This window comes from Cyanistes caeruleus, chromosome 26 (assembly GCF_971803275.1).
Source record: "Cyanistes caeruleus chromosome 26, bCyaCae1.hap1.1, whole genome shotgun sequence".
Classification (NCBI taxonomy): domain Eukaryota; kingdom Metazoa; phylum Chordata; class Aves; order Passeriformes; family Paridae; genus Cyanistes; species Cyanistes caeruleus.
Genome location: NC_141726.1, coordinates 5001 through 32072, shown reverse-complemented (window position 1 = coordinate 32072; position 27072 = coordinate 5001). Strand labels below are relative to the sequence as shown.

General features: G+C 50.5%; 1 long non-coding RNA gene across 8 annotated transcripts; it reads left to right on the top strand.

The window, feature by feature from the left end:
* Positions 1-10845: 10845 nt before the first annotated feature.
* On the top strand, positions 10846-18719 carry LOC111943641 (uncharacterized). 8 transcript variants are annotated; one of them, XR_015279317.1, is made up of 17 exons: positions 10846-10877; positions 11110-11301; positions 12174-12235; positions 12314-12357; positions 12452-12517; positions 12702-12781; positions 12854-12977; positions 13861-13924; positions 14003-14046; positions 14141-14206; positions 14391-14470; positions 14543-14666; positions 15590-15645; positions 15724-15767; positions 15859-15903; positions 16773-16816; positions 16985-18528. It is a non-coding gene; the product is annotated as an uncharacterized LOC111943641 (long non-coding RNA). The 8 variants fall into 8 exon arrangements; XR_015279323.1 differs by having other exon boundaries at positions 10853-10877; positions 11110-11140; XR_015279322.1 differs by having other exon boundaries at positions 10853-10877; positions 11110-11140; positions 12452-12618.
* Positions 18720-27072: the final 8353 nt, after the last annotated feature.

Here is a 27072-nt window from a genome sequence, read left to right as displayed (position 1 = left end):
GTTTGAAATCATGGAAGCACAGAATATTCTGAGCTGGAAGGGATCTGCATGGATCAACTCCTGGTCCTGCACAGAACACCAAAATCCACCCTGTGCCTGAGAGCGTTGTCCAGATGCTTCTTGAGCTCTAGCAGCCTTGGGGCCATGACCATTTCCTGGGGACCCTGTTCAAGTGTTCAAACACCTGCTGTGGGAATACCCTTTACCTAATATCCAGGCTAAACCTCTCTGCACGCATGGCAGAGAAGACCACTGTCCCAGCACCTGCCATGCCCAGGGTACTCATCCACAGACTGGTGTGTCCATGGAGGGAGGGGCTCCAGACCTGGGCTTAATCCTCCCTGGGAGGATTGTTTTCCCTTCCATGAGAGCGGGTTGTTTTAATCGCACTAAGCAGTTTATATTGAGGTTATCGAAAACTCTTTCTGCCCATGCTGGGACATACTTGGGTTGTTTCTAGAAAAAACTCTGCCTCCTCCTGCCCTCGCTCACCCCTTCCTCTCTAGGGAAGGAGTTTCCCACATCCCATATGCAACATTTCCCTGATCTGTCCCTTTCCAAATTGCAAGCTGCATAACTGTGAGCTGGCATCAAGACTCTGAGGTAAGCACAAACTGCCTGAATCCAAGCCCTCCCTGTGGGGCCGCAACCCCAGAGCCCCCAGACATGGAGCATAGCTGCAACACCATAGCCGTGGATTTCCCTGAAAGGATGAAGCAGCACGGTGGAAGTCCCGGGGCACTGTCTGAGGAATTGCCCTCCCTGTGCCGTGCTCTCACCTGGGGAGAGCAAGAATTGTACAGCCCTGTCCCAGAGCTCTATGCCCAGCCTGCCTGAGCAGTGAGCAAAATGGGATCAGTTTAATTATAATTTGATATTCCAGCCTTAAACTTTCTGTAAACCAGTGGCTGCTGGACAGGTGAGCTGGACTCCTGTGCCTAATGTAGATTGATAGCAGATCAGCTTTTCTGTCTCAATTTGCTTATGACCTAGAGAATTAGCAGAGAGGATCTGTTATCCTGCCAGCGCACTAATGGCTTTGGCAAGAGAAGAGCTCCCGAGGGAAGCAGCGGTATTTGCTAACCTTTCCGCAATTTGCTTTACATAATAACACACTCCTCCAAACGTCCTCAGCGTGACTGGCCATTCCCCTTCGCCTGCACATGCCTTGATATTTCACTTTTTAAATTTCACAACTAGTGCACAGTAAGAAAAGGTGCTGAATGCCTTATGTCATTCATCTTCCCTCTCCCTTCAGAGGCTATTCTTAGCCATGCCATCGGTTTAGCAATTCAGAGGGAAGTACTTTTCCTTTTCAAGGTCTCTAAAGATTTCCTATTTCCATATGTCCAGCTAGAAAAGAAAAGCAATCTGAATCTGCCTGCCAATCTGCCTTTCAGCTCACTGGTTTTCTCCAAAATGTGTTGCAAGGCTGGGAGCATAGCAGAAACCCTCTCTGGGGGCACTTCTAAAGGCAGTAGGACAACCGAGCACACAGTGTGCTGAGGATCAGGCAGGACACTCCAATGACACAACATCCTAATGAGCGTCTGAAAATTAGTTTTTCAGGCACAGGCAATGGGAGTGGAAGCAGGAGCCCAAAAGGGGGAATGAAATTGCTAGTGGTGAACCAGAGAAAATGCAAGTTAATTCTCCTTCTCCACATACCCTTGTGGAGTGGGAATTGCAGCCTGTCTACTGAGAAGCAGAGATCAGCACCTCTCCTTTGCTTGGAAATGGCTTTGCCTAATATCCCAGTGCCCACGGACTGAGCTCAGTGCCCTGTGAGGAGGCACATGCTGCAGGAGGTAGCTGCTTGGACCCTGTGGCTGTGGGATCTTCTGCCCCAAGCACTGTCAGACTCATTCGTGGAAGGGGCACAGCTGATAGGCCTTTCTCAGAGCTGGTCCATGGCAAGCATTTCTCCAGGGATGCAGCAGTCACAGCTGTGCCTCACCCAGGTAGGACAAAACAATGGAAAACTGATCAACTAACTAAATTAATTAACTAATTAAAATTAATTAACTGAGTACACATGCACCAGCCCGGTCTCCTTCTCTTCCCACTCGCAAGCAACTCTCCCCCACGTGCAGTACTCAGGGGTGGGAGCTATACAACTGGGGATGATAAATGCAGTTAGTCCAAGCTGCCACCATCACTTCATGTGACAGCTATGTTCAGACACTGTTCTCAGCCCTACAGTCTCCCTGCACACCCACCACCCACCATGCCCTCCCCAGGAATCACATCATTCCTCACCCTGACAGCCCAGTCCAAGTGCCAGCAGCTGCAGCTATTGTTGTTACATGCTGCCATTTATGAGTGTTTTTATTTCAGATTATAACGATTTTTAATTTTATTCAGATTAATTTATTCAGATTATTATATTAATTATTCAGATTATTATTATTATTATTCAGATTCTTGACGTTAAAAGCCCATAATTAAGATAATTAGAACAAAGACATTTGCCTTGTAATCAGCATATATTTCAATAAGATGTTTTAATTTACAGGTGAAAGTTCTGAGCTTATTATTTAAATAATGTTATCTATATTGACAACATGCTATATAGATCTGATTATTTAGGGTGTTTATGATACTCCTTTATTTTTAAATCCTTTTTCAATTTGATGAACACACATCAAACCTCCAGGACATGAGAGAGAGTAGCTCCTCAGGGAAGCCAGGCAGACCTGTGTTAGTGGTTGCTGGGATTGCCATGGGGAGGCACTATACAGAGCCACAGCTTGGTCGAGGCACTGCAGTGATCCTGGAATCATGCAGTACAGAACTGGAAGGTATCCACAAGAATCACTGAGTTCAACTCCTGGCCCTGCACAGGACAATTCCCAAAATCCCACCATCTGCTTGAGAGCATTTTCCAAATGCTTCTTTGACTTCTGTCAGGCTTCAGGCTGTGACCACTTCCCTGGGGAGCCAGTTCCAGAGTCCATGATACTCTACAGCATGAGTTTGGGTGGCTTCAGACCTCTCCAAAACACTCAAAAGAGAGATTCTGGCTCTGGGAAATTATTTCTCACTCTACTGTGTCAGAGGCTGTTGAAAATAGCTGCTGTCAGCATCCAGGAGTTCCTGTGTGTCAACAGTGGGGTGAGAGATTGTAAGGGGTTGGCTGTTCACCTTGCCAAAGGAGCTGGAGTATCTCTGATGTTCTCTGATTTGCTCTCCATCCCTGGTTCCTGGGGCAGCCTCACAAGCAGCTATCCTTCCTCTGTTCCAACAGGGGCAGGGTACTCCTGGCTGCTTGTGCCTCCATTCCATCTGTGCCTCCATCCTGCCCATGCCCTCATCCTGTCCATGTCTCCATACCGCCAAACATGGTCTTACAGAACAGGCAGCAGCAACAGCAGACCTTGCTCCTCCTCTACACCTAGAGATTGCCTTTTCCACCCAGCAATATCTTTTGGAAGGTTTTTCACAGTGACATTGTCCCCGTGAATGTTGGTGTCAGCCCAGTAGCAGGTGCGCAGTTCCATTTACCAGGACAGTGCCTGCAGCCAGACTTCTGCCAAGGAGAGGGATGGGGAGGGTGGTGTCACCGATGTCCCTGTGCTGGCTGCTGGGTAACAAGTATCTGCTCTGTTCACTTGACAGTGCTCCAGAATACAATGCACCTTCCCTCAGCTGCAGCTGGCAGCCCTTCATTTCTCAGGCTTAAAAATAGTCACAGGCATTATAAACAGCCCTGCATGGAACACAACAGAAAACTTGTTTTTCATCCTCTCCACGTTCCTTGTGGGAACAAATGCTCTTATCTCCCTTCTGTGCTCGGTTGACTGCTCTGTGCAGGACAGAGACGTGGAATATACAGCACATCCAGCACCATGCCTTGTATAGAGGAAATTATCTGTTTGTTTATTTCCGCTTCTATGATGTTCCAAGTTCTTCAGCGGAACCAGGATGAAGCAGCAGCCACTGGAGAATCATTTGGAGACTGGTGCCCACCAGCCTCTGAGCTTTCAAAAAAAATCTGCTCACAGAGGACAGACTTTGGCTCTTTCTCAAGAGCGCCTTCCAAACCCAAGGGCTGTCTGGCATACTCACATTAATGAACACTCGCACATTAACAGTTATGAAGTTTTTACCTTCTGCTAAAAAGGTATGAATTATGCATCAGGGAAATACAAGAGTTAGCGGTGTGTAAAGAGCTTGGAGCGGCCCACGGATCCGGTGTGCGGAAGCGCCACAAGCCCTGGGGTTTTCCTATCTCTGCCAGCCCCATTCTGGCTGTCGGCAAGTCAGCGCACGGGCTCCCGTCCCAGTTTGGTGCATTATTGGAGATGCAAAAACACTCGCTCGCGGTGAGAGACTTCTCCAGGGTCAAGCTGTTCAAGTATAAGCAATTTATTACAAGGGTACAAGGAGGGGAGTCCCGTGTCCGCCACCAGCCTCGGCGTCCACGTGGTCAGGGGGAGGGGAGAGAGAGCAGGTAGAGCAGGGGAGGTGAGGTTGGAAGGGGGAGGGAGGGAGTAAGAGAGCAACAGAGGGAAAGAGCAGGGAAGGCGAGAGGGGTAGGAGCAGGGAGAGGGGGCTGAGAGTTAAGAGAGGGGAGAGGGGAGAGGGGTAAAGGGAGGAGGGAAGAGAGAAGAGTAAAGAGGCAAGAGGTAAGAGTAAAGAGAGCGAAGTTCTTGTTACAATCCAATATATCTTTTTCTATCGTGAATATTCTAATTACCAGAAACCAATCACCATGAGACACACCCACTAAAGAATTTACATACAACCTATGGGCTTCCCTGTATTAACATACAGTGTTGCATTTTATACTCTACAGAGCTTTACAAGTTCTTTCCTTGCTTCTTTACTTTTGGACTCTTCTTATCAGCAGAAGGACATTGTTTTATCAACAGGGATTCTCCTCTAGCTGGCTAGGCTATTGTTCTTTGGTTAACCAGTACTCAGTATCCTATAACTCAAAGCAGGCTTTCATTTCTACTTTGATTCTAGCCTTCATATTTTCACAATCTAGTGCCAAACAATCACATTCATAAGGTTTCCCTGTTTCACCTTCCCCAACATCTCCCCTGTCTCGATGAACTATTTAAGATAATAGAAACTGTCTTGTTAGTTTTTGCACACACTGAAGTATAATGGGTACTGCTGCTAAGACTACAATTAACACTTACTAAAACAATTAAGCTTATTTTACAGAGTTCTCTTAGCCAAGGTGCAAAGCTTAAACCTTTAAACAAATTGTCCAGCTTCTCTAACTTTTGACGGTCAGATTGATTCACTTTAGAATTATCAATGAGTTTGGTTGGCTAAATTTTTCAAATTTTGCAGCTGTGTATGAATGGGAACAGTATGATCAGACAAACAGATGGTATCAAAGCTTGCAGTCTTTGGCTAAGGCAACCCAGGTATTTATCTTGGACTGATTTACAGGTAAAGTTTTACTACAAAAATTAAAGCAAAAGGGTAAAAACAACACGCATTCATGCAAATAACGGGATTTTGGTTTTTTGGGTTTTTTTTGTTTTTTTTTTTTTTCTTGAACCGTCTCTGGTAGATCTCTTTCTCTCAAAGTCTTTCTAAGTTCCTTTGCTTGAACTGTCACTGTTTGTGCTACAGTATCTGCATGTGAATAATCTTTCTTTATTTCCCTCCATTTCTCGCTCCCGTTCTCCCCCGTGTTCCGTGGCTGCTGCTGGTGGTGCAGGGGGTTTCAAGAGTCGCGCGCGCTGTTTTGTCAGGGGCTGTGACGGTGGCCGCGTAGGTGAACCCGGAAGTGGCAGCACATCGGTGCGAGGTGGCCGTGGCTGTCGCTGTTTCACATTGTCGGGGAGAGTTGTTGGCGCAGCAGATACAGACGGGATCTGTGCCGGTGTTAGCAGTGGGGCAGACAGGCGGGGGCCGTGTTCCGCCGTCGGACGGCTTCGGTGGTGGACGCGGGGGCGTGAAGGCGCATGGCGGGGACTCGACAGTGGCTGGGCTGGGCGGTGGCAGAGGCAACCCGGGTGTCAGCAGTTGTAGAGCCGGGGTCCCGTGCCTGTTCTCTTTCTCCCCCTCCGCAGTTTGAGAGGCTGGCACAGGGGGGTGGCACGGGGGGCCCGGGGGCGGCGGCGGCAGGAGCATCGGCGATAGAAGCGGCGACTGCGCATGCGTGGATGACGTCAGCGCCGCAGGGCTGCATGGGGGAGTGGTGGGCGGCAGCGCGAATTTCGGATCGGCGCGCGCCGCACCGCACAGAACGGTGTCGCTGGACGGCGGCGGGGCCGGGGCCCGCGGCCCCACGGACGCCGGGAAGGCGGAGCCCTCGGGGCACCAAGGCAGCGCGGGCAGCACGGAGGGGGTGTAGGGGAGCTGAGCTGCAGGAACCGCGATGCCGAGGGCGGGCGGGGTGGCGCAGCCGGGAACCACGGTGTCGGCGGGGGAAGGCGGGACCGCGGGTATCGCGCCGCCGGGGATCGGCGGAGCCGCAGCGGTGGCAGGGCCCATAGCCGCGGGGACGGTGGAACGGGGCGGGACCGCAACATCGGGGGAAGCTGGGACGGCAGGAGGGGGGCAAAAGCGGGGGGGCGGTGGGACGGGGAAGGCGGGGAGAGGGGTGAGAACGGAGCGTGCCGGAACTGGGGTAGGGGGAACGGGGGCACACAGGTCCGAGCGGGCAGGAAGGGAGGGGGGCCGGCGGGGAGAGAGGGTACGGGGGCCGCGTGGTCGGGGGGAGGAGTAGGAGAGACGGAGGTCACGGGGTACGGGGGGCTGGTCGCGCCTTGTGTATTCGCAGCACACATTTCTACCAGTGCTCTGCAGGCTGGGAGGAGTTTAGCGGCTGCCATATCTCGGCGGGAAATGTTATTGAAAAGCTTATTACCAACTGTGTCCCAGAAATCTCTGGTAAAAAAATCTGAGTGTTTTGCGTTTGGGAAATTAACTAGAGTCCAGGTTAGGAGGGTTTTTAGTTCTCGTTTAGGCAAATTACTTTGGCTGGCTTTCAGTAAGAATTTTAGTTGCTTATACAGCTTTTTGTCTGGGGTTGAACAGTTCTGACCCATGATAGACTGGTTTGTGACTCACCTCTTATTTAAATGATGTTGGCTCGTCTCTCAGAGCTCGGGCGATGGGTGCTAGCCAGGCACCTCCCGTCTGTTCTCGGGTGTCACTTAGTAATACTCGCAGATAATCACGCTGCCGAGTCGTCTAAAAGCTACGTTTGGACACTGCAGCGGAAAAACTTTTAGAGAGATCAGGGTGCAGATGCTGTGGCAGCGTTTTCCCCTCGCTCGACCACGTAGAGGCTTTCCCCGCCCAGCCCAGGTGGGACGTCGCCTTGCAACGCCCCCCTGAGCTCCACGGGGGCTCCACGGAAACCAGGGGTTCAGACGCTGCTTGGCAAGCTTCACCTCGAATAAACCACGCAGGGGGGGGTGTCCCGTGTAGCACAGAAGAGATGTGGCTTCGCCACACTTCTCAGTGCCACAGGGCCCTGCGGAAACCTATGGGCTTCCCTGTATTAACATACAGTGTTGCATTTTATACTCTACAGAGCTTTACAAGTTCTTTCCTTGCTTCTTTACTTTTGGACTCTTCTTATCAGCAGAAGGACATTGTTTTATCAACAGGGATTCTCCTCTAGCTGGCTAGGCTATTGTTCTTTGGTTAACCAGTACTCAGTATCCTATAACTCAAAGCAGGCTTTCATTTCTACTTTGATTCTAGCCTTCATATTTTCACAATCTAGTGCCAAACAATCACATTCATAAGGTTTCCCTGTTTCACCTTCCCCAACAGTGCATGCCCAAAGGCTGTCCTGGGAAGTCTGTGAGCATGTCTGGCTCTGCTCTCCCTGGGAAAGACACAGCTGCTGCTGCTGGCCCTGCCCTTGATACGCCACCAGCTTCACCACATTGGACTTTCCCCACAGAGTGAAAATAATGAAAACCAGAGCCACGTCATTTTGTTGTAATAAGGCATTTTCTGCAATCCTTCACAGCCTGCCCTTCACTGCCACAGGGACTAGCTCTCGGTGGTGCCTTTAAGCCTGGCAGTAGGTTTGGTTTTTGGGAACCGCTACATGTGTTTGCTTCCCGGGGTGGGGAGGGCTCATTGGAGGTTTTCTCCCAAATTTGCCCTAAACCATGACAGGGGACCTGACTACATGGGGCTGGGTGTTCATCCCACTCGTGTGCTGCAGCTATGGCAACATTGCCTTCCCAACCTCGTTCCCTAAATTAGCTGCTATTTAGGCTTTGTTTATAGCTCTGCTTAAGAAACAGAGTGTTGCATGTAAAGGTTCTTATTTATTATTTGGCAGATGGGGATCTGTTAAATTCCAGTTGGAAATGAGTTGTGGGAAGATCAGGCTCTTTGCAGAAACTTCCTTCTAAAACAATGGAACAGGACCAGGGACACGGAACTCACGCACCTATGGCACTGCCCTGGGAATGAGGGACAGCAATTAACAAAATTAACTTCACAGAATCATAAAATGGTTTGGATTGGAAGGGCCCTTAAAGCTCATTACCTCAGCCCTGCCGTGGGCAGGGACTCCTTTCCCAGGCCAGGTTGCTCAGCACCATACAGGATTCTGTGCCACAGCTCCCAGGTCCTGTTGTGCCACTCATGCCCATGATGGTCTCCTGCTTTATGTATGCAGCAAATCTTGTAAGATTTCCTGTCTTTTTTCTCTTCCTTCTCTCCATGCACAGTCCATGAACAGCCACCTCTCTGCCTGCTGCTCCGTATGGAATTTTTACAGGTGCAATGTACATTTTGACAAGGATTGTGAAGGCCCGAGGGCAACAGAGATATTAATTGCACACTGAATATTCCACTCATTACTAGGACAAAGCTTCCCATTAAATAATTCACAAGTGGAAGACATGCTGAGGAAACTACCTCTCCAGAATAGTGTCCAGGCTCCCATGAGCTGAAGGAGAGAGTTGCAAACAAGCAACAGGCAAACGGTTTGACATAGTTTTATTTTCTCCCAGTACCACTATGATCTATAAGCCATAACAGGCAGATCTTTCCAAAGAAGCTATAAGAACTCGTTAATATTCATGCTTTTAAATAACGAGGCAGCAACGGCTCAGCAGCGATTATACCCAGTAAATTTTGATGCACTCAGCTCACATCCCTAGAGGCTCCAGCTCTGTCAGCTGGGATGCTAGGTGAAGGACAAGATGCTCTGCTCCTCTCGTCTTGCTCTGGCTTGTCTCCCACCAATCCAGCCGCTGCTGTTTTCCATCAGTCTGCATCTCTCAGCTAGTGGCTGTGCTCTAGGTAAAACCCCACTGCTGTGTTTACCCATGTAAGCCAATCCTCGAAATCTGGCACCAGGCAGCATTCAACATGAACCTGCAGTTAATTACACCTTCTTGCTAAAATAATTGAGTAGCCTACATTCTGATTGCAGTAATTGCATCCTAATGAACTTACGTGTCAGCTTGTTGCACACAACTTTGGTGCTCCATAATATATATAAACATATAAAAATATATATAAATACCAAGTTAAGTTCATAGTTCAATCTCAAGGCACCTGAGGCACAAGGAGTCCAGAACCAACCTCCTGAATGGAGAAGGCTGGACTTGATGTTCTTGGAGGTCTTTTCCAAATTTAATGATTCTATGATTCTATTCTATAGTCACTCCAGGAGCTCAGCTGGGGGACGGCTCTGTTCCAGACCTTGTCAGGTCCCGAGGGTGCTCAGCACCATCCCGGGGGTGCTGGATGAATGCCAAGGGTGCTCAGCACCATCCCGAGAGTGCTGAGCACCATCCCGAGGGTGCAGGATTAGTCCCGAGGTTGCTCAGCACCATCCCGAGGGTGCTCAGCACCATCCCGAGGTACCTCTTCTACCTCACCACTCCCTCTTCAGAGCCCCAAAAAAGGGATGGGTTATCAGGAAAAAAGGGGTTTAAGCTGAGGGAAAAAGCTTCCTTTTCCACAATTGCCTGTGTTCAAATTGAAGAGGAATCCACTTTCCCTGCAATTTTAATAGTCTCAATGGGAGGTAACTGTGCTTTTTCTGTGCTGTTAGAGGTATCAACTGACAGAGACTGTCCATTTTCTATTTTTTCCCACTTTAAGTGGAACGGGAAAGCATGGATGATGCTTCCTTATGGATCTGAATTAAGGGGAAAATGCCCCCTTTTCCATCACCAGAGAGATTTAAAGTGAGGAAAACTACTTTTTTCCCCAATATCTGAGGGGTTTAAATTAAAGGGGAGAAGCCATTTATTTACCACTGTACTTGTTTAAATGGAGTTAGCTGTCCCGTTTGCTCATTTTAAGCGTTGCCTTTTCCAGCATTTCAAGGGTTTAAAGCTGCATTTCAGGGCACTTCTACCCACACCCTGGCACCAAATATCTCCAATGGGAGCGAGGCCAGCAGGTATGTAATGGTAATGCCACCTGGGAGTCCATTCTTTTTCTTATTTTCATTTAGAATGTAGACAGCCCTGATTAAAGGTCCCTATGAGACACCATTCAAATCAATACTATTCTTCTCCACCCTAATTAATCACAGGTGGAGTGCTACTTAGTAATCACTGAAAAATAATTATGGAAGTCCATAAATTATCCAACTTAGCTGGCAACACTGCTGAAACACAAAGTTTTTCTTCTTACCTTTTTTTTGTTCCTTTGCTCCATTGTCCTGAGTAATTGGAGCAGAAAAGAAAACATTGTTTTTTCGCAAAGAGTTTTCTTCTACGCAGAGCTCCTTACCTCAAATTTAACTCAGAGGAGCCAAACAGCTACGGTCCCTCTGAGGGCCTTTATACCCGCTGGGATTTGCCGCCTCCCCTTTCCCAGGCATCGTGGGAAAAAGAGGCGGGCCCAATTAGGGGTATATTAACCCCAGGCTGTGCTAAGGGGCATTATTCCTTCCAGGGGAATCAGCAGGGGTAAAGAGCTCCTCTCTCATTTCAGTGAAGAGGCTCTTTCAATTTGCTTCAGCCTGCTAAGAGCAGGCATCTTTTTGGGCATTTGAAGCAGCAGAAGTTTTGAAGACACCTTGAAGAAAACAATATTGAATACAGGGAGTATTTAAGTTCATGGTTTTGTGTTGGGGGTTCAGGGGCAATAAGATGCTTTTATAATGACTCTTCTTCTTGGCTTTTTTTTTTTTTTTTTTAGGAGAATTTCCAGAAGTTCTAGGTCACATCAAGTGCGATACTTCAGATTCTCTCAGCAGATTCATCGTAACACAAAAGGGAACCGCCCCCGCAGCAGCTTTCCTTAGCAGCGGATCGTCCCCTCGCACAGATTCACTTCAGAGAGATAAGACGAGGGCTGTGGTCACAGAGGGGATAAAAACAGGGCGGTGGGGTAGGATTCACACCGGTTAGGGGTTTTGAGTCAGCTATGCGGGGGGGAAGTTTTGAGAAATGGCCTCTGGGGCCACAGTGCGGGAAAGGCTCACTTTAGCTAACAATGCTGAGGCGGGCAGGGCAGAGCAGTCCCAGGGTGTGTTGTCACTTGTCTCTTGTGCTTTCTGTATCTTCTGTACATCTTGTGTAACATATCTCTTGTCTTAGCCCTCCCAGGAGCTTATAAGAAACCCCAGCTCCTTCTGTTCATCTCCCATCTTTGCGTTCCTCGGCCCAGCAACGGCGAAGCTTCGATGCGGGAGGTCAGACAGGCGTCAGAATCGCATCTGTCTTTAGAAGCGTGTGATCGGATGTTTTCTTAGGTCTCGTTCTCAGCTGTGTCAACAGCTATATACAGCAGTGTTTCTTTACAGTGGATAAGGACTTGTGCCGATTCAAAGGCAGGCAGAGGCTTCCAGCCACAGGATTCTCAGGCATCTGTCTCTGCGGTTCTTGGAAAATAGTTGTTCCATTAGCATCTTTTCCCTCCAGGGTCATCTGATCCCGGCAGGCTCGCCTCGGGTCCCTCCTCGGTCATCTCGTTCAGCATTCTCTCGGTCCTCGTGAGGACTTCCTTGTCTCAGAGAGTTTTCTCTCCCTGTCACGTCCCCTTGTCTCACGGGTGCCTGGGGGTATTTGGTCCGGAGCTGCTCTGCCCTGGCGTCCAGCCTGGTTGTAGGTGTTTAAGGACAAGTCCCGGGCACTTGTAATTGGAGATTTGTAATACGGGCTGTAGTTGGAGTCTAGCTGGTATTCTTATGTTGGCAGCAGGTGTCTGGAGCTGTGAAGTTACCCTGCAGCACTTTGACTTTTTTCCTAACTTTCTTTCAGATTCAGACAGATTGACCTCCTGGCAGAACACCTGTCCTAGATGAGGGGGTCCCCCTGAGAAGGTTGGTCACGGTTTTACTTTGCAGCGGGGCTGGAACCGGTCACTGTGTTACAGCTCTGCTCTTTGTATTTATTTCTAGGAAGTAAAGCTGGAAAGCAGCGGGGAAGGCGAAGCAGGTGGGAGGTGAGCCTCGGTTGGTGGAGAGCAGCCGTTGTTCTTGCTGGGGTTGCAGTTTCTGGTGCAACTCCAAGCATCCCTGCTTGTTGGTGTGTTTTAGGCTGCCTCCTGATGCTGTGCTGAGGCCCCCTCACTGACCTGCCAAGAGACCCGGTTTGCTTCTCTGGTGAGCCCCAGCAAATATTACTGGAGTCCGTGACGAAGCCTCGACCTCGTCCACGTGTCGGTGCGGTCCTGGTACCCTTTAGGCGTGGCCGAGGAGTCGCGGCAAGTCGGGGGCTTTGGAAGGAGCGGCAAGGGCGCGCTCAACTTTCAGCGATGCTACATCGCCTGCTCTCCGTTTATCCTAGGCGTACTCTGCGATGACGGTATCCGCCTAGGAGCGTGGCCGAAGCGTGTGGCCGGAGGACCCGGGAGTTCCTAAGAGCTGGTGAGTAGGAGTTGGGTTTTGGTGAATATGCCTCTAAGATTGTGCACTTATATTTGGTTTTCTTTATCATAGGTGATGATACTTGTCTGAGACAACAGCCCGGTGAGAGAAGAACTTCCCAGACAGCGAGGTGGCTTTGTTTGGCTCCCGACTGGCCTCTCGCCGTGACTCACATCTTCAGCCCTCTGAGAGATAAGTGGAGCCCACAGAGGGGATCAAAGCAGGGCGGCGGTCGGGACTGAGATCGGTTTGGGTTTTTGAGTGAGCTTTGGGGATGGGGAGGTTCTGGAAATGACCCCATAGGCCCCAATGAGGGAAAGCCTCACTTTGGCTAACAATGCTGAGGCAGGCAGGGCAGAGCAGTCCCAGGGTGTGTTGTCACTTGTCTCTCGTGCCTTCTGTGTCTTCTGTGTATCTCATGTAATGTGTCTCTTGCCTTAGTCCTCCCAGGGGCTTATGAGAAACCCCGGGGTCCTTCCGTTCATCTCCCATTTTTGCGTTCCTCGGCCCGGCGCCGGCGAAGCTTCGATTCGGGAGGTCAGACACGTGTCAGAATCGCATCCGTCTTCAGAAGCACGTGATCTTTTTAGGTCTCGTTCTCAGCTGTGTCGACAGCTATGTGCAGCAATGTTTCTTTACAGTGGATAAGGACTTGTGCCGATTCAAAGGCAGGCAGAGGCTTCCAGCCACAGGATTCTCGGGCATCCGTCTTTGCGGTTCATGGAAAAAGTTTTTCCGTTAGCATCTTTTTCCTCCGGGGTCACCGGAGCTCGGCAGGCTCGCCTCGGGTCCCTCCTCAGTCATCTCGTTCAGCATTCTCTCGGTCCTCGTGAGGACTTTCTCTCCCTGTCATGTCCCCTCGTGTCACGGGTGTCTGGGGGTATTTGGTCCGGAGCTGCTCTGCCCTGGCGCCCAGCCCGGTTGTAGGTGTTTAAGGACAAGTCCCGGGCACTTGTAATTGGAGATTTGTAATACGGGCTGTAGTTGGAGTCTAGCTGGTATTCTTATGTTGGCAGCAGGTGTCTGGAGCTGTGAAGTTACCCTGCAGCACTTTGACTTTTTTCCTAACTTTCTTTCAGATTCAGACAGATTGACCTCATGGCAGAGTACTGCATCCCAGATGATGGGGGTCCCCCTGAGAAGGTTGGTCACGGTTTTACTTTGCAGCGGGGCTGGAACCGGTCACTGTGTTACAGCTCTGCTCTTTGTATTTATTTCTAGGAAGTAAAGCTGGATAGCAGCGGGGAAGGCGAAGCAGGTGGAAGGTGAGCCTCGGTTGGTGGAGAGCAGCCGTTGTTCTTGCTGGGGTTGCAGTTTCTGGTGCAACTCCAAGCATCCCTGCTTGTTTGTGTGTTTTAGGCTGCCTCCTGATGCTGTGCTGTGGCCCCCTCACTGACCTGCCAAGAGACCCGGTTTGCTTCTCTGGTGAGCCCCAGCAAATATTACCGAAGTCCGTGACGAAGCCTCGACCTCGTCCACGTGTCGGTGCGGTCCTGGTATCCTTTAGGTGTGGCCGAGGAGTCGCGGCAAGTCGGGGGCTTTGGAAGGAGCGGCGAGGGCGCGCTCAACTTTCAGCGACGCTACATCGCCTGCTCTCCATTTATCCTAGGCGTACCCTGCGACGACGGCATCCGCCTAGGAGCGTGGCCGAAGCGTGTGGCCGGAGGACCCGGGAGTTCCTAAGAGCTGGTGAGTAGGAGTTGGGTTTTGGTGAATATGCCTCTAAGATTGTGCACTTATATTTGGTTTTCTTTATCATAGGTGATGATACTTGTCTGAGACAACAGCCCGGTGAGAGAAGAACTTCCCAGACAGCGAGGTGGCTTTGTTTGGCTCCCGACCGGCCTCTCGCCGTGACTCACATCTTCAGCCCTCTGAGAGATAAGTGGAGCCCACAGAGGGGATCAAAGCAGGGCGGTGGGTCAGGACTGAGATCGGTTTGGGTTTTTGAGTGAGCTTTGGGGATGGGGAGGTTCTGGAAATGACCCCATAGGCCCCAGTGAGGGAAAGCCTCACTTTGGTTTGCAATGCTGAGGCAGGCAGGGCAGAGCAGTCCCAGGGTGTGTTGTCACTTGTCTCTCGTGCCTTCTGTGTCTTCTGTGCATCTTGTGTAACATCTCTATTGCCTTAGTCCTCCCAGGGGCTTATGAGAAACCCCGGGGTCCTTCCGTTCATCTCCCATTTTTGCGTTCCTCGGCCCGGCGCCGGCGAAGCTTCGATGCGGGAGGTCGGACAGGCGTCAGAATTGCATCTGTCTTTAGAAGCATGTGATCGGATGTTTTCTTAGGTCTCGTTCTCAGCTGTGTCAACAGCTATATGCAGCAGTGTTTCTTTACAGTGGATAAGGACTTGTGCCGATTCAAAGGCAGGCAGAGGCTTCTAGCCACAGGATTCTCGGGCATCCGTCTTTGCGGTTCTTGGAAAATAGTTGTTCCATTAGCATCTTTTTCCTCCGGGGTCACCGGAGCTCGGCAGGCTCGCCTCGGGTCCCTCCTCGGTCATCTCGTTCAGCATTCTCTCGGTCCTCATGAGGACTTTCTTGTCTCAGAGAGTTTTCTCTCCTTGTCATGTCCCCTTGTCTCACGTGTCATGGGTATCTGGTGGTATTTGGTCCGGAGCTGCTCTGCCCTGGCGCCCAGCCCGGTTGTAGGTGTTTAAGGATAAGTCCTGGGCACTTGTAATTGGAGATTTGTAATACGGGCTGTAGTTGGAGTCTAGCTGGTATTCTTATGTTGGCAGCAGGTGTCTGGAGCTGTGAAGTTACCCTGCAGCACTTTGACTTTTTTCCTATATTTCTTTCAGATGCAGATAGATTGACCTCCTGGCAGAACACCTGTCCCAGATGAGGGGGTCCCCCTGAGAAGGTCGGTCACGGTTTTACTTTGCAGCGGGGCTGGAACCGGTCACTGTGTTACAGCTCTGCTCTTTGTCTTTATTTCTAGGAAGTAAAGCCGGATAGCAGCGGGGAAGGCGAAGCAGGTGGAAGGTGAGCCTCGGTTGGTGGAGAGAAGCAGTTGTTCTTGCTGGGGTCTCAGTTTCTGCTATAACTTTAATCCCTTGGGTTTTTTTTATTTTAGGTGGTCTACTTGCAAGATATCCCAGCCCAGGATGCTGGAGGACAGGTGGGTGCAAGCTCTGTGTGTGTTTTGGTGTTTAAGTCCCTGGTTTGCTGCTAATCTTTAGTTCTTGAAGGTAGAATGAAAGAACCACATCACAAATCCCACCTTGTGGATCCTGACACACATTGGTGTCACGGACAGGATTCTGAGAGACAGAAGGGGTTGCAGGTTTATCGTGCAGTCAGTATCAGGGGAAAGACGGTTCGCCTCAGCCGCCCCTAGCCTGCCACGCTGGTGAGCAGTGTCTAGAAAGCAAGGGAGGTGACTCGAATTTGTTAAAAACAGCACATGCCTCAGGGCAAAGCACACCACACTCGTTTGAGGGCTCTGTCTTCAGAACTTTACAGGGGATCTTTGAGTATGATAAGTGGGACTGAGTGGTTTTTCTGTTTAAAGTCCCTGGTTTGCTGCTAATCTCTAGTTCTCTAAGACAGAAGGAAAGAACCACATCACAAATCCCACCTTGTGGATCCTGACACGAATCAGTGTCACGGACAGGATTCTGAGAGACAGAAGGGGTTGCAGGTTTATCGTGCAGTCATTATCAGGGGAAAGACGTTTCGCCTCAGCCGCCCCTAGCCTGCCACGCTGGTGAGCAGTGTCTAGAAAGCAAGGGAGGTGACTCGAATTTGTTAAAAACAGCACATGCCTCAGGGCAAAGCACCCCACACTCATTTGAGGGCTCTGTCTTCAGAACTTTACAGGGGATCTTTGAGTATGATAAGTGGGACTGAGTGGTTTTTCTTCTGTTTCAGTCCCTGGTTGGCTGACAAGCTTTTGTAGTCCAAGATGGAATAAAGGAACCACATTGGGAATTCCACCTTGTGCATTGTGACAGTAACTCAGTGCTTTCTTCTTTTCTGTCTTTGCAGGAGTTGGTGTTGCCCCGAGCACGGCAAGGAGCAGAGATGAGCAGGTGAGTTGGCATTTTGAAGTTAAGTTAGAGGACAGGGCTGTAGTGGGATGGGCCCCTCTGAAGCCAAGGGAGAGGGTTTCTTTGCAAGCTCGCCAGAGCTTTTGCCGGGCAGGGCAGTTCCAATCCATCTTCTCGTTGTCTCGTGTTTCATGTCATCGGCCATCTCAGCCTCTCGACGTCATCGTGGATTTTTTCGTCTGAGGAACCCGGCCTTCGCATCCACAGCTATCGCCGCGTTCACCCGGCAGACATCGCCTGCGCCTGCCTTGTACCGTGCCTGCCTCTGTAAAACTAACTGCATTGTGCCTGCCTCTGTAAAACTAACTGCATTGTGCCTGCCTCTGTAACTTAACTTAACTGCATTGTGCCTGCCTCTGTAACTTAACTTAACTGCATTGTGCCTGCCTCTGTAACTTAACTTAACTGCATTGTGCCTGCCTCTGTAACTTAACTTAACTGCATTGTGCCTGCCTCTGTAACTTAACTGCATTGTGCCTGCCTCTGTAACTTAACTTAACTGCATTGTGCCTGCCTCTGTAACTTAACTTAACTGCATTGTGCCTGCCTCTGTAACTTAACTTAACTGCATTGTGCCTGCCTCTGTAACTTAACTTAACTGCATTGTGCCTGCCTCTGTAACTTAACTTAACTGCATTGTGCCTGCCTCTGTAACTTAACTTAACTGCATTGTGCCTGCCTCTGTAACTTAACTTAACTGCATTGTGCCTGCCTCTGTAACTTAACTTAACTGCATTGTGCCTGCCTCTGTAACTTAACTGCATTGTGCCTGCCTCTGTAACTTAACTTAACTGCATTGCGCCTGCCTCTGTAACTTAACTTAACTGCATTGCGCCTGCCTCTGTAACTTAACTTAACTGCACTGCGCCTGCCTCTGTAACTTAACTTAACTGCACTGCGCCTGCCTCTGTAACTTAACTTAACTGCACTGCGCCTGCCTCTGTAACTTAACTTAACTGCACTGCGCCTGCCTCTGTAACTTTACTTAACTTTAACTGCACTGCGCCTGCCTCTGTAACTTTACTTAACTTTAACTGCACTGCGCCTGCCTCTGTAACTTTACTTAACTTTAACTGCACTGTGCCTGCCTCTGTAACTTTACTTAACTTTAACTGCACTGTGCCTGCCTCTGTAACTTAACTGCACTGTGCCTGCCTCTGTAACTTAACTGCACTGTGCCTGCCTCTGTAACTTAACTGCACTGTGCCTGCCTCTGTAACTTAACTGCACTGTGCCTGCCTCTGTAACTTAACTGCACTGTGCCTGCCTCTGTAACTTAACTGCACTGTGCCTGCCTCTGTAACTTAACTGCACTGTGCCTGCCTCTGTAACTTAACTGCACTGTGCCTGCCTCTGTAACTTAACTGCACTGTGCCTGCCTCTGTAACTTAACTGCACTGTGCCTGCCTCTGTAACTTAACTGCACTGTGCCTGCCTCTGTAACTTAACTGCACTGTGCCTGCCTCTGTAACTTAACTGCACTGTGCCTGCCTCTGTAACTTAACTTAACTTTAACTGCATTGGTTTGGAGCTGCCCTGCCCTGGCACATAGTTAGATTTAGGTGGAACAATTATAAAAGGTTACAGTTTCTCTTTTCTATGAGGTTTTTGTGTAAAAAATGTGTGGGCCTAGAGGGTGGCTGAGTTATAGCTACCATAGAATCCCTCACTGACCACCTTGTGTTGTTTTGCAGGTCTCTGATGCCTATTTTCTGAGGATCTACCTTTTGATGTTGAGAAGCAGCAGTGAGAAGATATCTCAGGGCATTTTGTTCAGCAGAGTGTTTCAAATAAGGGTTGCAGTCACTGTGCGAGTTAGTCTCCTGCTGCGTGTCAGAGTGTGGCTGTCTGTGAGAGTCGGTGGGTCAGGGTCTGCTTGTGTGCATGTGTGTCGAGTGGTTCTAACCTGGTATGTATGGCTTTTGCTTTTCAGGACTTGCAATTCACTTTTAAATTTAGAATAAAAAATCCCCAGCTGGGGGGGTTTTTTTTTTTTCCCTCCCAGCTGGGGTTTTTTTTCCTCGGTCCCGGCCGGTCTGCGAGGCGACAGTCATCGCCAAAGTTTGGGCACGGACCGGCCCCGGACCGAGGTTTTCGTCAGGCAGGCTGATTTTGAGGCCCCCCGGGAACCGAGTTCCCGTGGGGTAGGAGGGGGGTGTGTGTTTGTGTCGAGTGGTTCTAACCTGGTATGTATGGCTTTTGCTTTTCAGGACTTGCAATTCACTTTTAAATTTAGAATAAAAAATCCCCAGCTGGGGGGGTTTTTTTTTTTTCCCTCCCAGCTGGGGTTTTTTTTCCTCGGTCCCGGCCGGTCTGCGAGGCGACAGTCATCGCCAAAGTTTGGGCACGGACCGGCCCCGGACCGAGGTTTTCGTCAGGCAGGCTGATTTTGAGGCCCCCCGGGAACCGAGTTCCCGTGGGGTAGGAGGGGGGTGTGTGTTTGTGTCGAGTGGTTCTAACCTGGTATGTATGGCTTTTGCTTTTCAGGACTTGCAATTCACTTTTAAATTTAGAATAAAAAATCCCCAGCTGGGGGGGTTTTTTTTTTTTCCCTCCCAGCTGGGGTTTTTTTTCCTCGGTCCCGGCCGGTCTGCGAGGCGACAGTCATCGCCAAAGTTTGGGCACGGACCGGCCCCGGACCGAGGTTTTCGTCAGGCAGGCTGAGTTTGAGGCTCCCGGGAACCACGTTCCCGAGGACCACCGACAGCAAGATTATAACGGGGTGGTGGAGAGGAGAGTGAAGGTGAGTACGTGTGCGAGCTGAAGCCGGCTTCTGTGGCGAATGAGTATTGTGTTTTCTGTGTGCTCCTTGTGGTTTGGCATAGCAGTAATAATGAAACAGCATGTATTCACCTTTCCAGAACTGTAGAAATAGTTATATTCTGTTAATATGTATTTGGCTTGTATTGTTCTGTATTTGCATTTGCTGCTGTTTTGCTGTATTACTCTGTATGTGAATTAGGGATTTTTCAGTGTGTACATGGATTGTATTGTAATGCATTTGTCTCCAGTTTCTCTGTGTTTTGCTGTAGTGTAAATAAATTCATTAAATAAAGGTGAATAAACTTTCTTCCCTTGCCCCCCTACCACCACTCCCCCCTGGCTCTTGTGTTTTTGGTGTGGTGTAGTCATTATTTTCAATCTATTTCTTGCTTTTCCATCTCTTTCTAACTTTCTCTAAGTCTCTGTCACTGTTGCTCACTCTATTTTTCTGTTTCTTTTCTCTCCAACTCTGTTTCCTTTCCCTCTAGCTCTGAGTTAGACAGAAAGCAACTGGACTCAATTCCTTTCCACCGTAACTCTGAGTTACGGTGAACAGGAATTGTCTCCGTTTCCTTTCTCTCTGCCTCTGAGTTAGACAGAAAAGAAATAGAGTTGGTTTCTCTCCACTCTCCCTCGGTTTCTTTTCACTCTAACTCTGTTTCTTTTGCCTCTAGCTCTGAGTTAGACAGAAAGCAAACGGACTCGATTCCTTTCCACCGTAACTCTGAGTTATGGTGAACAGGGATTGTCTCCGTTTCCTTTCTCTCTGCCTCTGAGTTAGACAGAAAAGAAATAGAGTTGGTTTCTCTCCGCTGTCCCTCTGTTTCTTTTCACTTTGACTCTGTTTCCCTTTTCTCTGTACCTCTGACTTAGACTTGGACTTAGTTTCTTTGCACTCCCACTCTGTTTCCCTTTTCTCTGGGACTTGGACTTAGTTTCTTTTCACTTTGGCTCTGTTTCCCTTTTCTCTCTGACTCTGACTTGGACTTAGTTTCTTTTTGCTCCCCCTCTGTTTCCCTTTTCTCTCTGACTTGGACTTAGTTTCTTTTTGCTCCCCCTCTGTTTCCCTTTTCTCTCTGACTCTGACTTTGTTTCTCTTCACTCTCTCTATTTTCTTTCCCTCAAACTTTAACTCATTTCTCTTCTCTCTAACTTCTTGTTTTGCTTTCTAGCTTAAGCTTTAAACTTAGAAAAAGCAGCAGTAGAACCTTTCGTGCTCCCGGGGAGTAAAAAAACAACTTAAATAAAAATTATAAAGTACATACCACTTACTCCCTGGGAGCACGAAACCTTCTACTGCTGCACCAGACTTATAGTTTTTATTCTTTTTCTTTATAGTATATATATACGATATAGGGGCCCCCACCCACTCCCACCTATAGTATACCTAGTCCCAACCCCTATCCAACCCTCACTCACTCCTGCCACACCAGTGACCCTCCCCTAGCACTGACCCAAGCCCTTCACCCACCCCTCCTGCACCTCCCCTACCCCCACCCTAACCCTAGCACCCACTCCCCCTATGCACACCCCATCCCCTAGCACTCACCCCCCTATGCACCCCCCCATCCCCTAGCACACACCCATCCCCAAGCACCCACCCCCTATACACACCCCTCCATCCCATACCCCCACCCCTACTGCACACCCCAGCCCCAAACACAGCCCCCCACCCCAGCACCCCCACTCCCAACACGCCAAGAACAACGGGAGCCCCCCCAATCAACACAAAACCCACCAAAACACCACCCCTCAACCCCAGCAGAGCCCCCGAGCCGCCCATCACGCCACACCACCCCCCGACGCCGCTCCGCCCCTCGGGACCGCCCCAGAACCGTCGATCACACCGCCCCGCCCCCGGCACCGCCCCCCGGCACCGCCCCCACGCCGTCTGTCACACAGCCCCGCCCCGCGGCCCCGCCCCCGGCACCACCCCCGCGCCGTCCATCACGCGGCCCCGCCCCTCGGGATCGCCCCACGCCGTCCGTCACTGAGCCCCGCCCCCCGGCACCACCCCCGAGCCGCCCATCACGTCTCCCCGCCCCCCGGCACCGCCCCCGAGCCGCCCGTCGCGCCGCCCCGCCCCTCGAGACCGCCCCACAGCTGTCCGTCAAGGCGCTCCGCCCCGATGACATCACACGACCGCCATTTTGTAAAAAAATATCAACATTATGATTTTTAATAAAATACATACAAAAACACGATAGAACAACACGATAACACAAGCACCGCACCCCACACACACCCCGCCGACCGCGCCACGGCAAAAAAGCGGTCCCGAAGCCCCGCAAAAAGTCGCGATCACCATCGCCCCCCCAAGCCCCGCGCCGCCGCGGGAGCGCCCCGTGCCGACCCGGAACGACCCTCCGGCGCCCGCCAGCGCGCCGGCGGGTCGTTCCGGGCCGGCCCGGGGCGCTCCCGCGGCGGCGCGGCGCCGGTAAAACCCTCGGCACGGGCGCCGCCATCTTGACCGGAAGTGCGTCACCGGCACCCCGGCAACCGCCCGGAACTGCCCTCCTTCCCGCCCCGCCCACCGCTACCGCCCCCGAGCCGTCCGTCACGCCGCCCCGCCCCCCGGCACCGCCCCCCCGCCTGCCCGTCAAGGCGCTCCGCCCCGATGACGTCAGACGGCCGCCATTTTGTAAAAAAATATAAACAATCACATTTTAAAATAAAATAAACCCAGAAACACTACAAAACGACAAAGTAACACAAGCACGACACCCCGCACACATCCCGCCGAACCCCCACGCCAAAAAACCGCTCCCGAAAGCCGCCCAAACAATCTCGATCACCGTCACCCCCCCAAGCGCCGCGCGGCCGCAGGAGCGCCCCGCGCCGACCCGGAACGACCCTCCGGCGCACGTCAGCGCGCCGGAGGGTCGTTCCGGGTCGGCGCCGGGCGCTCCCGCGGCCGCGCGGCTCCGGTAAACCCCCCGGCACGGGCGCCGCCATCTTGACCGGAAGCGCGTCACCGGCGCGACGGCACCCGCCCGGAAGCCCCCACGGCGCATGCGCGGCGCCATTTTGTCCCGGAAAAAAATCAAATCGAGAATCCCAAATCCCGGCGCCGAGAAGCGCGAGAAAAACGGCACCGAATGCCGCGCGACAGCGCGGCATTCGGTGCCGTTTTTCTCGCGCTTCTCGGCGCCGCGTTTCAAAGCCACACACAAGCACGACACTATAATTATGCATAACCACATGGGCGCGGCCATTTTGAACCGGAAATATAGAGCGCGGCCATGTTTTTGCCGGAAATACAGGGCGCGGCCATTTTAAACCGGAAATACATGGAGGCGGCCATGTTTTTGCCGGAAATACAGGGCGCGGCCATGTTTTTGCCGGAAATGCATGGGCGCGGCCATGTTTTTGCCGGAAATACAGGGCGCGGCCATTTTGAACCGGAAATACATGGGCGCGGCCATGTTTTTGCCGGAAATACAGGGCGCCGCCATGTTTTCGCCGGAAATACAGGGCGCCGCCATGTTTTTGCCGGAAATGCATAGGCGCCGCCATCTTTTACCCGGAAATACAGGGCGCAGCCATTTTGAACCGGAAATTGATGGGGGCGGCCATCTTTTTGCCGGAAATACACGGCGCGGCCATGTTTTTGCCGGAAATACTTAGCAGCCGCCATATTTAATCTGAAATTCAAAGCTACAGCTCCAGACTCGAGTTCCAGGTTGCAATTCCAGGCTCAAGTTCCAGGTTATGGTTCTAGGCCACGGTTCTAGGTTAGGGTTCTAGGTCAGGGTTCTAGATCAGGTTCTAGATCACGTTCTAGATCAGGTTCTAGATCACGTTCTAGATCAGGTTCTAGATCACGTTCTAGATCACGTTCTAGATCACGTTCTAGATCGGGTTCTAGATCGGGTTCTAGATCGGGTTCTAGATTTCAGTTTCACTTTCAGTTTCGGTTTCGGTTTCACTTTCACTTTCGGTTTCACTTTCGGTTTCACTTTCACTTTCACTTTCGGTTTCACTTTCACTTTCGGTTTCAGTTTCACTTTCACTTTTGGTTTCACTTTCAGTTTCGGTTTCACTTTCACTTTCGCTTTCGGTTTCACTTTCACTTTCGGTTTCACTTTCGGTTTCACTTTCACTTTCGGTTTCACTTTCACTTTCACTTTCGGTTTCACTTTCACTTTCGGTTTCAGTTTCACTTTCACTTTTGGTTTCACTTTCACTTTCAGCTTCAGTTTCACTTTCACTTTCCGTTTCAGTTTCACTTTCGGTTTCGGTTTCACTTTCAGTTTCACTTTCGGTTGCAGTTTCACTTTCGGTTTCACTTTCACTTTCCGTTTCACTTTCACTTTCGGTTTCACTTTCGGTTTCACTTTCACTTTCGGTTTCACTTTCGGTTTCACTTTCAGTTTCACTTTCGGTTTCACTTTCGGTTTCGGTTTCACTTTCAGTTTCGGTTTCACTTTCGGTTTCACTTTCACTTTCGGTTTCGCTTTCACTTTCAGTTTCACTTTCGGTTTCAGTTTCACTTTCACTTTCGGTTTCGCTTTCACTTTCAGTTTCGGTTTCAGTTTCGGTTTCACTTTCAGTTTCGGTTTCACTTTCAGTTTCACTTTCGGTTTCAGTTAGGGTTAGGGTTAGGGTTAGGGTTAGGGTTAGGGTTAGGGTTAGGGTTAGGGTTAGGGTTAGGGTTAGGGTTAGGGTTAGGGTTAGGGTTAGGGTTAGGGTTAGGGTTAGGGTTAGGGTTAGGGTTAGGGTTAGGGTTAGGGTTAGGGTTAGGGTTAGGGTTAGGGTTAGGGTTAGGGTTAGGGTTAGGGTTAGGGTTAGGGGTTAGGGTTAGGGTTTGGGTTAGGGTTAGGGTTAGGGTTAGGGTTAGGGTTAGGGTTAGGGTTAGGGTTAGGGTTAGGGTTAGGGTTAGGGTTAGGGTTAGGGTTAGGGTTAGGGTTAGGGTTAGGGTTAGGGTTAGGGTTAGGGTTAGGGTTAGGGTTAGGGTTAGGGTTAGGGTTAGGGTTAGGGTTAGGGTTAGGGTTAGGGTTAGGGTTAGGGTTAGGGTTAGGGTTAGGGTTAGGGTTAGGGTTAGGGTTAGGGTTAGGGTTAGGGTTAGGGTTAGGGTTAGGGTTAGGGTTAGGGTTAGGGTTAGGGTTAGGGTTAGGGTTAGGGTTAGGGTTAGGGTTAGGGTTAGGGTTAGGGTTAGGGTTAGGGTTAGGGTTAGGGTTAGGGTTAGGGTTAGGGTTAGGGTTAGGGTTAGGGTTAGGGTTAGGGTTAGGGTTAGGGTTAGGGTTAGGGTTAGGGTTAGGGTTAGGGTTAGGGTTAGGGTTAGGGTTAGGGTTAGGGTTAGGGTTAGGGTTAGGGTTAGGGTTAGGGTTAGGGTTAGGGTTAGGGTTAGGGTTAGGGTTAGGGTTAGGGTTAGGGTTAGGGTTAGGGTTAGGGTTAGGGTTAGGGTTAGGGTTAGGGTTAGGGTTAGGGTTAGGGTTAGGGTTAGGGTTAGGGTTAGGGTTAGGGTTAGGGTTAGGGTTAGGGTTAGGGTTAGGGTTAGGGTTAGGGTTAGGGTTAGGGTTAGGGTTAGGGTTAGGGTTAGGGTTAGGGTTAGGGTTAGGGTTAGGGTTAGGGTTAGGGTTAGGGTTAGGGTTAGGGTTAGGGTTAGGGTTAGGGTTAGGGTTAGGGTTAGGGTTAGGGTTAGGGTTAGGGTTAGGGTTAGGGTTAGGGTTAGGGTTAGGGTTAGGGTTAGGGTTAGGGTTAGGGTTAGGGTTAGGGTTAGGGTTAGGGTTAGGGTTAGGGTTAGGGTTAGGGTTAGGGTTAGGGTTAGGGTTAGGGTTAGGGTTAGGGTTAGGGTTAGGGTTAGGGTTAGGGTTAGGGTTAGGGTTAGGGTTAGGGTTAGGGTTAGGGTTAGGGTTAGGGTTAGGGTTAGGGTTAGGGTTAGGGTTAGGGTTAGGGTTAGGGTTAGGGTTAGGGTTAGGGTTAGGGTTAGGGTTAGGGTTAGGGTTAGGGTTAGGGTTAGGGTTAGGGTTAGGGTTAGGGTTAGGGTTAGGGTTAGGGTTAGGGTTAGGGTTAGGGTTAGGGTTAGGGTTAGGGTTAGGGTTAGGGTTAGGGTTAGGGTTAGGGTTAGGGTTAGGGTTAGGGTTAGGGTTAGGGTTAGGGTTAGGGTTAGGGTTAGGGTTAGGGTTAGGGTTAGGGTTAGGGTTAGGGTTAGGGTTAGGGTTAGGGTTAGGGTTAGGGTTAGGGTTAGGGTTAGGGTTAGGGTTAGGGTTAGGGTTAGGGTTAGGGTTAGGGTTAGGGTTAGGGTTAGGGTTAGGGTTAGGGTTAGGGTTAGGGTTAGGGTTAGGGTTAGGGTTAGGGTTAGGGTTAGGGTTAGGGTTAGGGTTAGGGTTAGGGTTAGGGTTAGGGTTAGGGTTAGGGTTAGGGTTAGGGTTAGGGTTAGGGTTAGGGTTAGGGTTAGGGTTAGGGTTAGGGTTAGGGTTAGGGTTAGGGTTAGGGTTAGGGTTAGGGTTAGGGTTAGGGTTAGGGTTAGGGTTAGGGTTAGGGTTAGGGTTAGGGTTAGGGTTAGGGTTAGGGTTAGGGTTAGGGTTAGGGTTAGGGTTAGGGTTAGGGTTAGGGTTAGGGTTAGGGTTAGGGTTAGGGTTAGGGTTAGGGTTAGGGTTAGGGTTAGGGTTAGGGTTAGGGTTAGGGTTAGGGTTAGGGTTAGGGTTAGGGTTAGGGTTAGGGTTAGGGTTAGGGTTAGGGTTAGGGTTAGGGTTAGGGTTAGGGTTAGGGTTAGGGTTAGGGTTAGGGTTAGGGTTAGGGTTAGGGTTAGGGTTAGGGTTAGGGTTAGGGTTAGGGTTAGGGTTAGGGTTAGGGTTAGGGTTAGGGTTAGGGTTAGGGTTAGGGTTAGGGTTAGGGTTAGGGTTAGGGTTAGGGTTAGGGTTAGGGTTAGGGTTAGGGTTAGGGTTAGGGTTAGGGTTAGGGTTAGGGTTAGGGTTAGGGTTAGGGTTAGGGTTAGGGTTAGGGTTAGGGTTAGGGTTAGGGTTAGGGTTAGGGTTAGGGTTAGGGTTAGGGTTAGGGTTAGGGTTAGGGTTAGGGTTAGGGTTAGGGTTAGGGTTAGGGTTAGGGTTAGGGTTAGGGTTAGGGTTAGGGTTAGGGTTAGGGTTAGGGTTAGGGTTAGGGTTAGGGTTAGGGTTAGGGTTAGGGTTAGGGTTAGGGTTAGGGTTAGGGTTAGGGTTAGGGTTAGGGTTAGGGTTAGGGTTAGGGTTAGGGTTAGGGTTAGGGTTAGGGTTAGGGTTAGGGTTAGGGTTAGGGTTAGGGTTAGGGTTAGGGTTAGGGTTAGGGTTAGGGTTAGGGTTAGGGTTAGGGTTAGGGTTAGGGTTAGGGTTAGGGTTAGGGTTAGGGTTAGGGTTAGGGTTAGGGTTAGGGTTAGGGTTAGGGTTAGGGTTAGGGTTAGGGTTAGGGTTAGGGTTAGGGTTAGGGTTAGGGTTAGGGTTAGGGTTAGGGTTAGGGTTAGGGTTAGGGTTAGGGTTAGGGTTAGGGTTAGGGTTAGG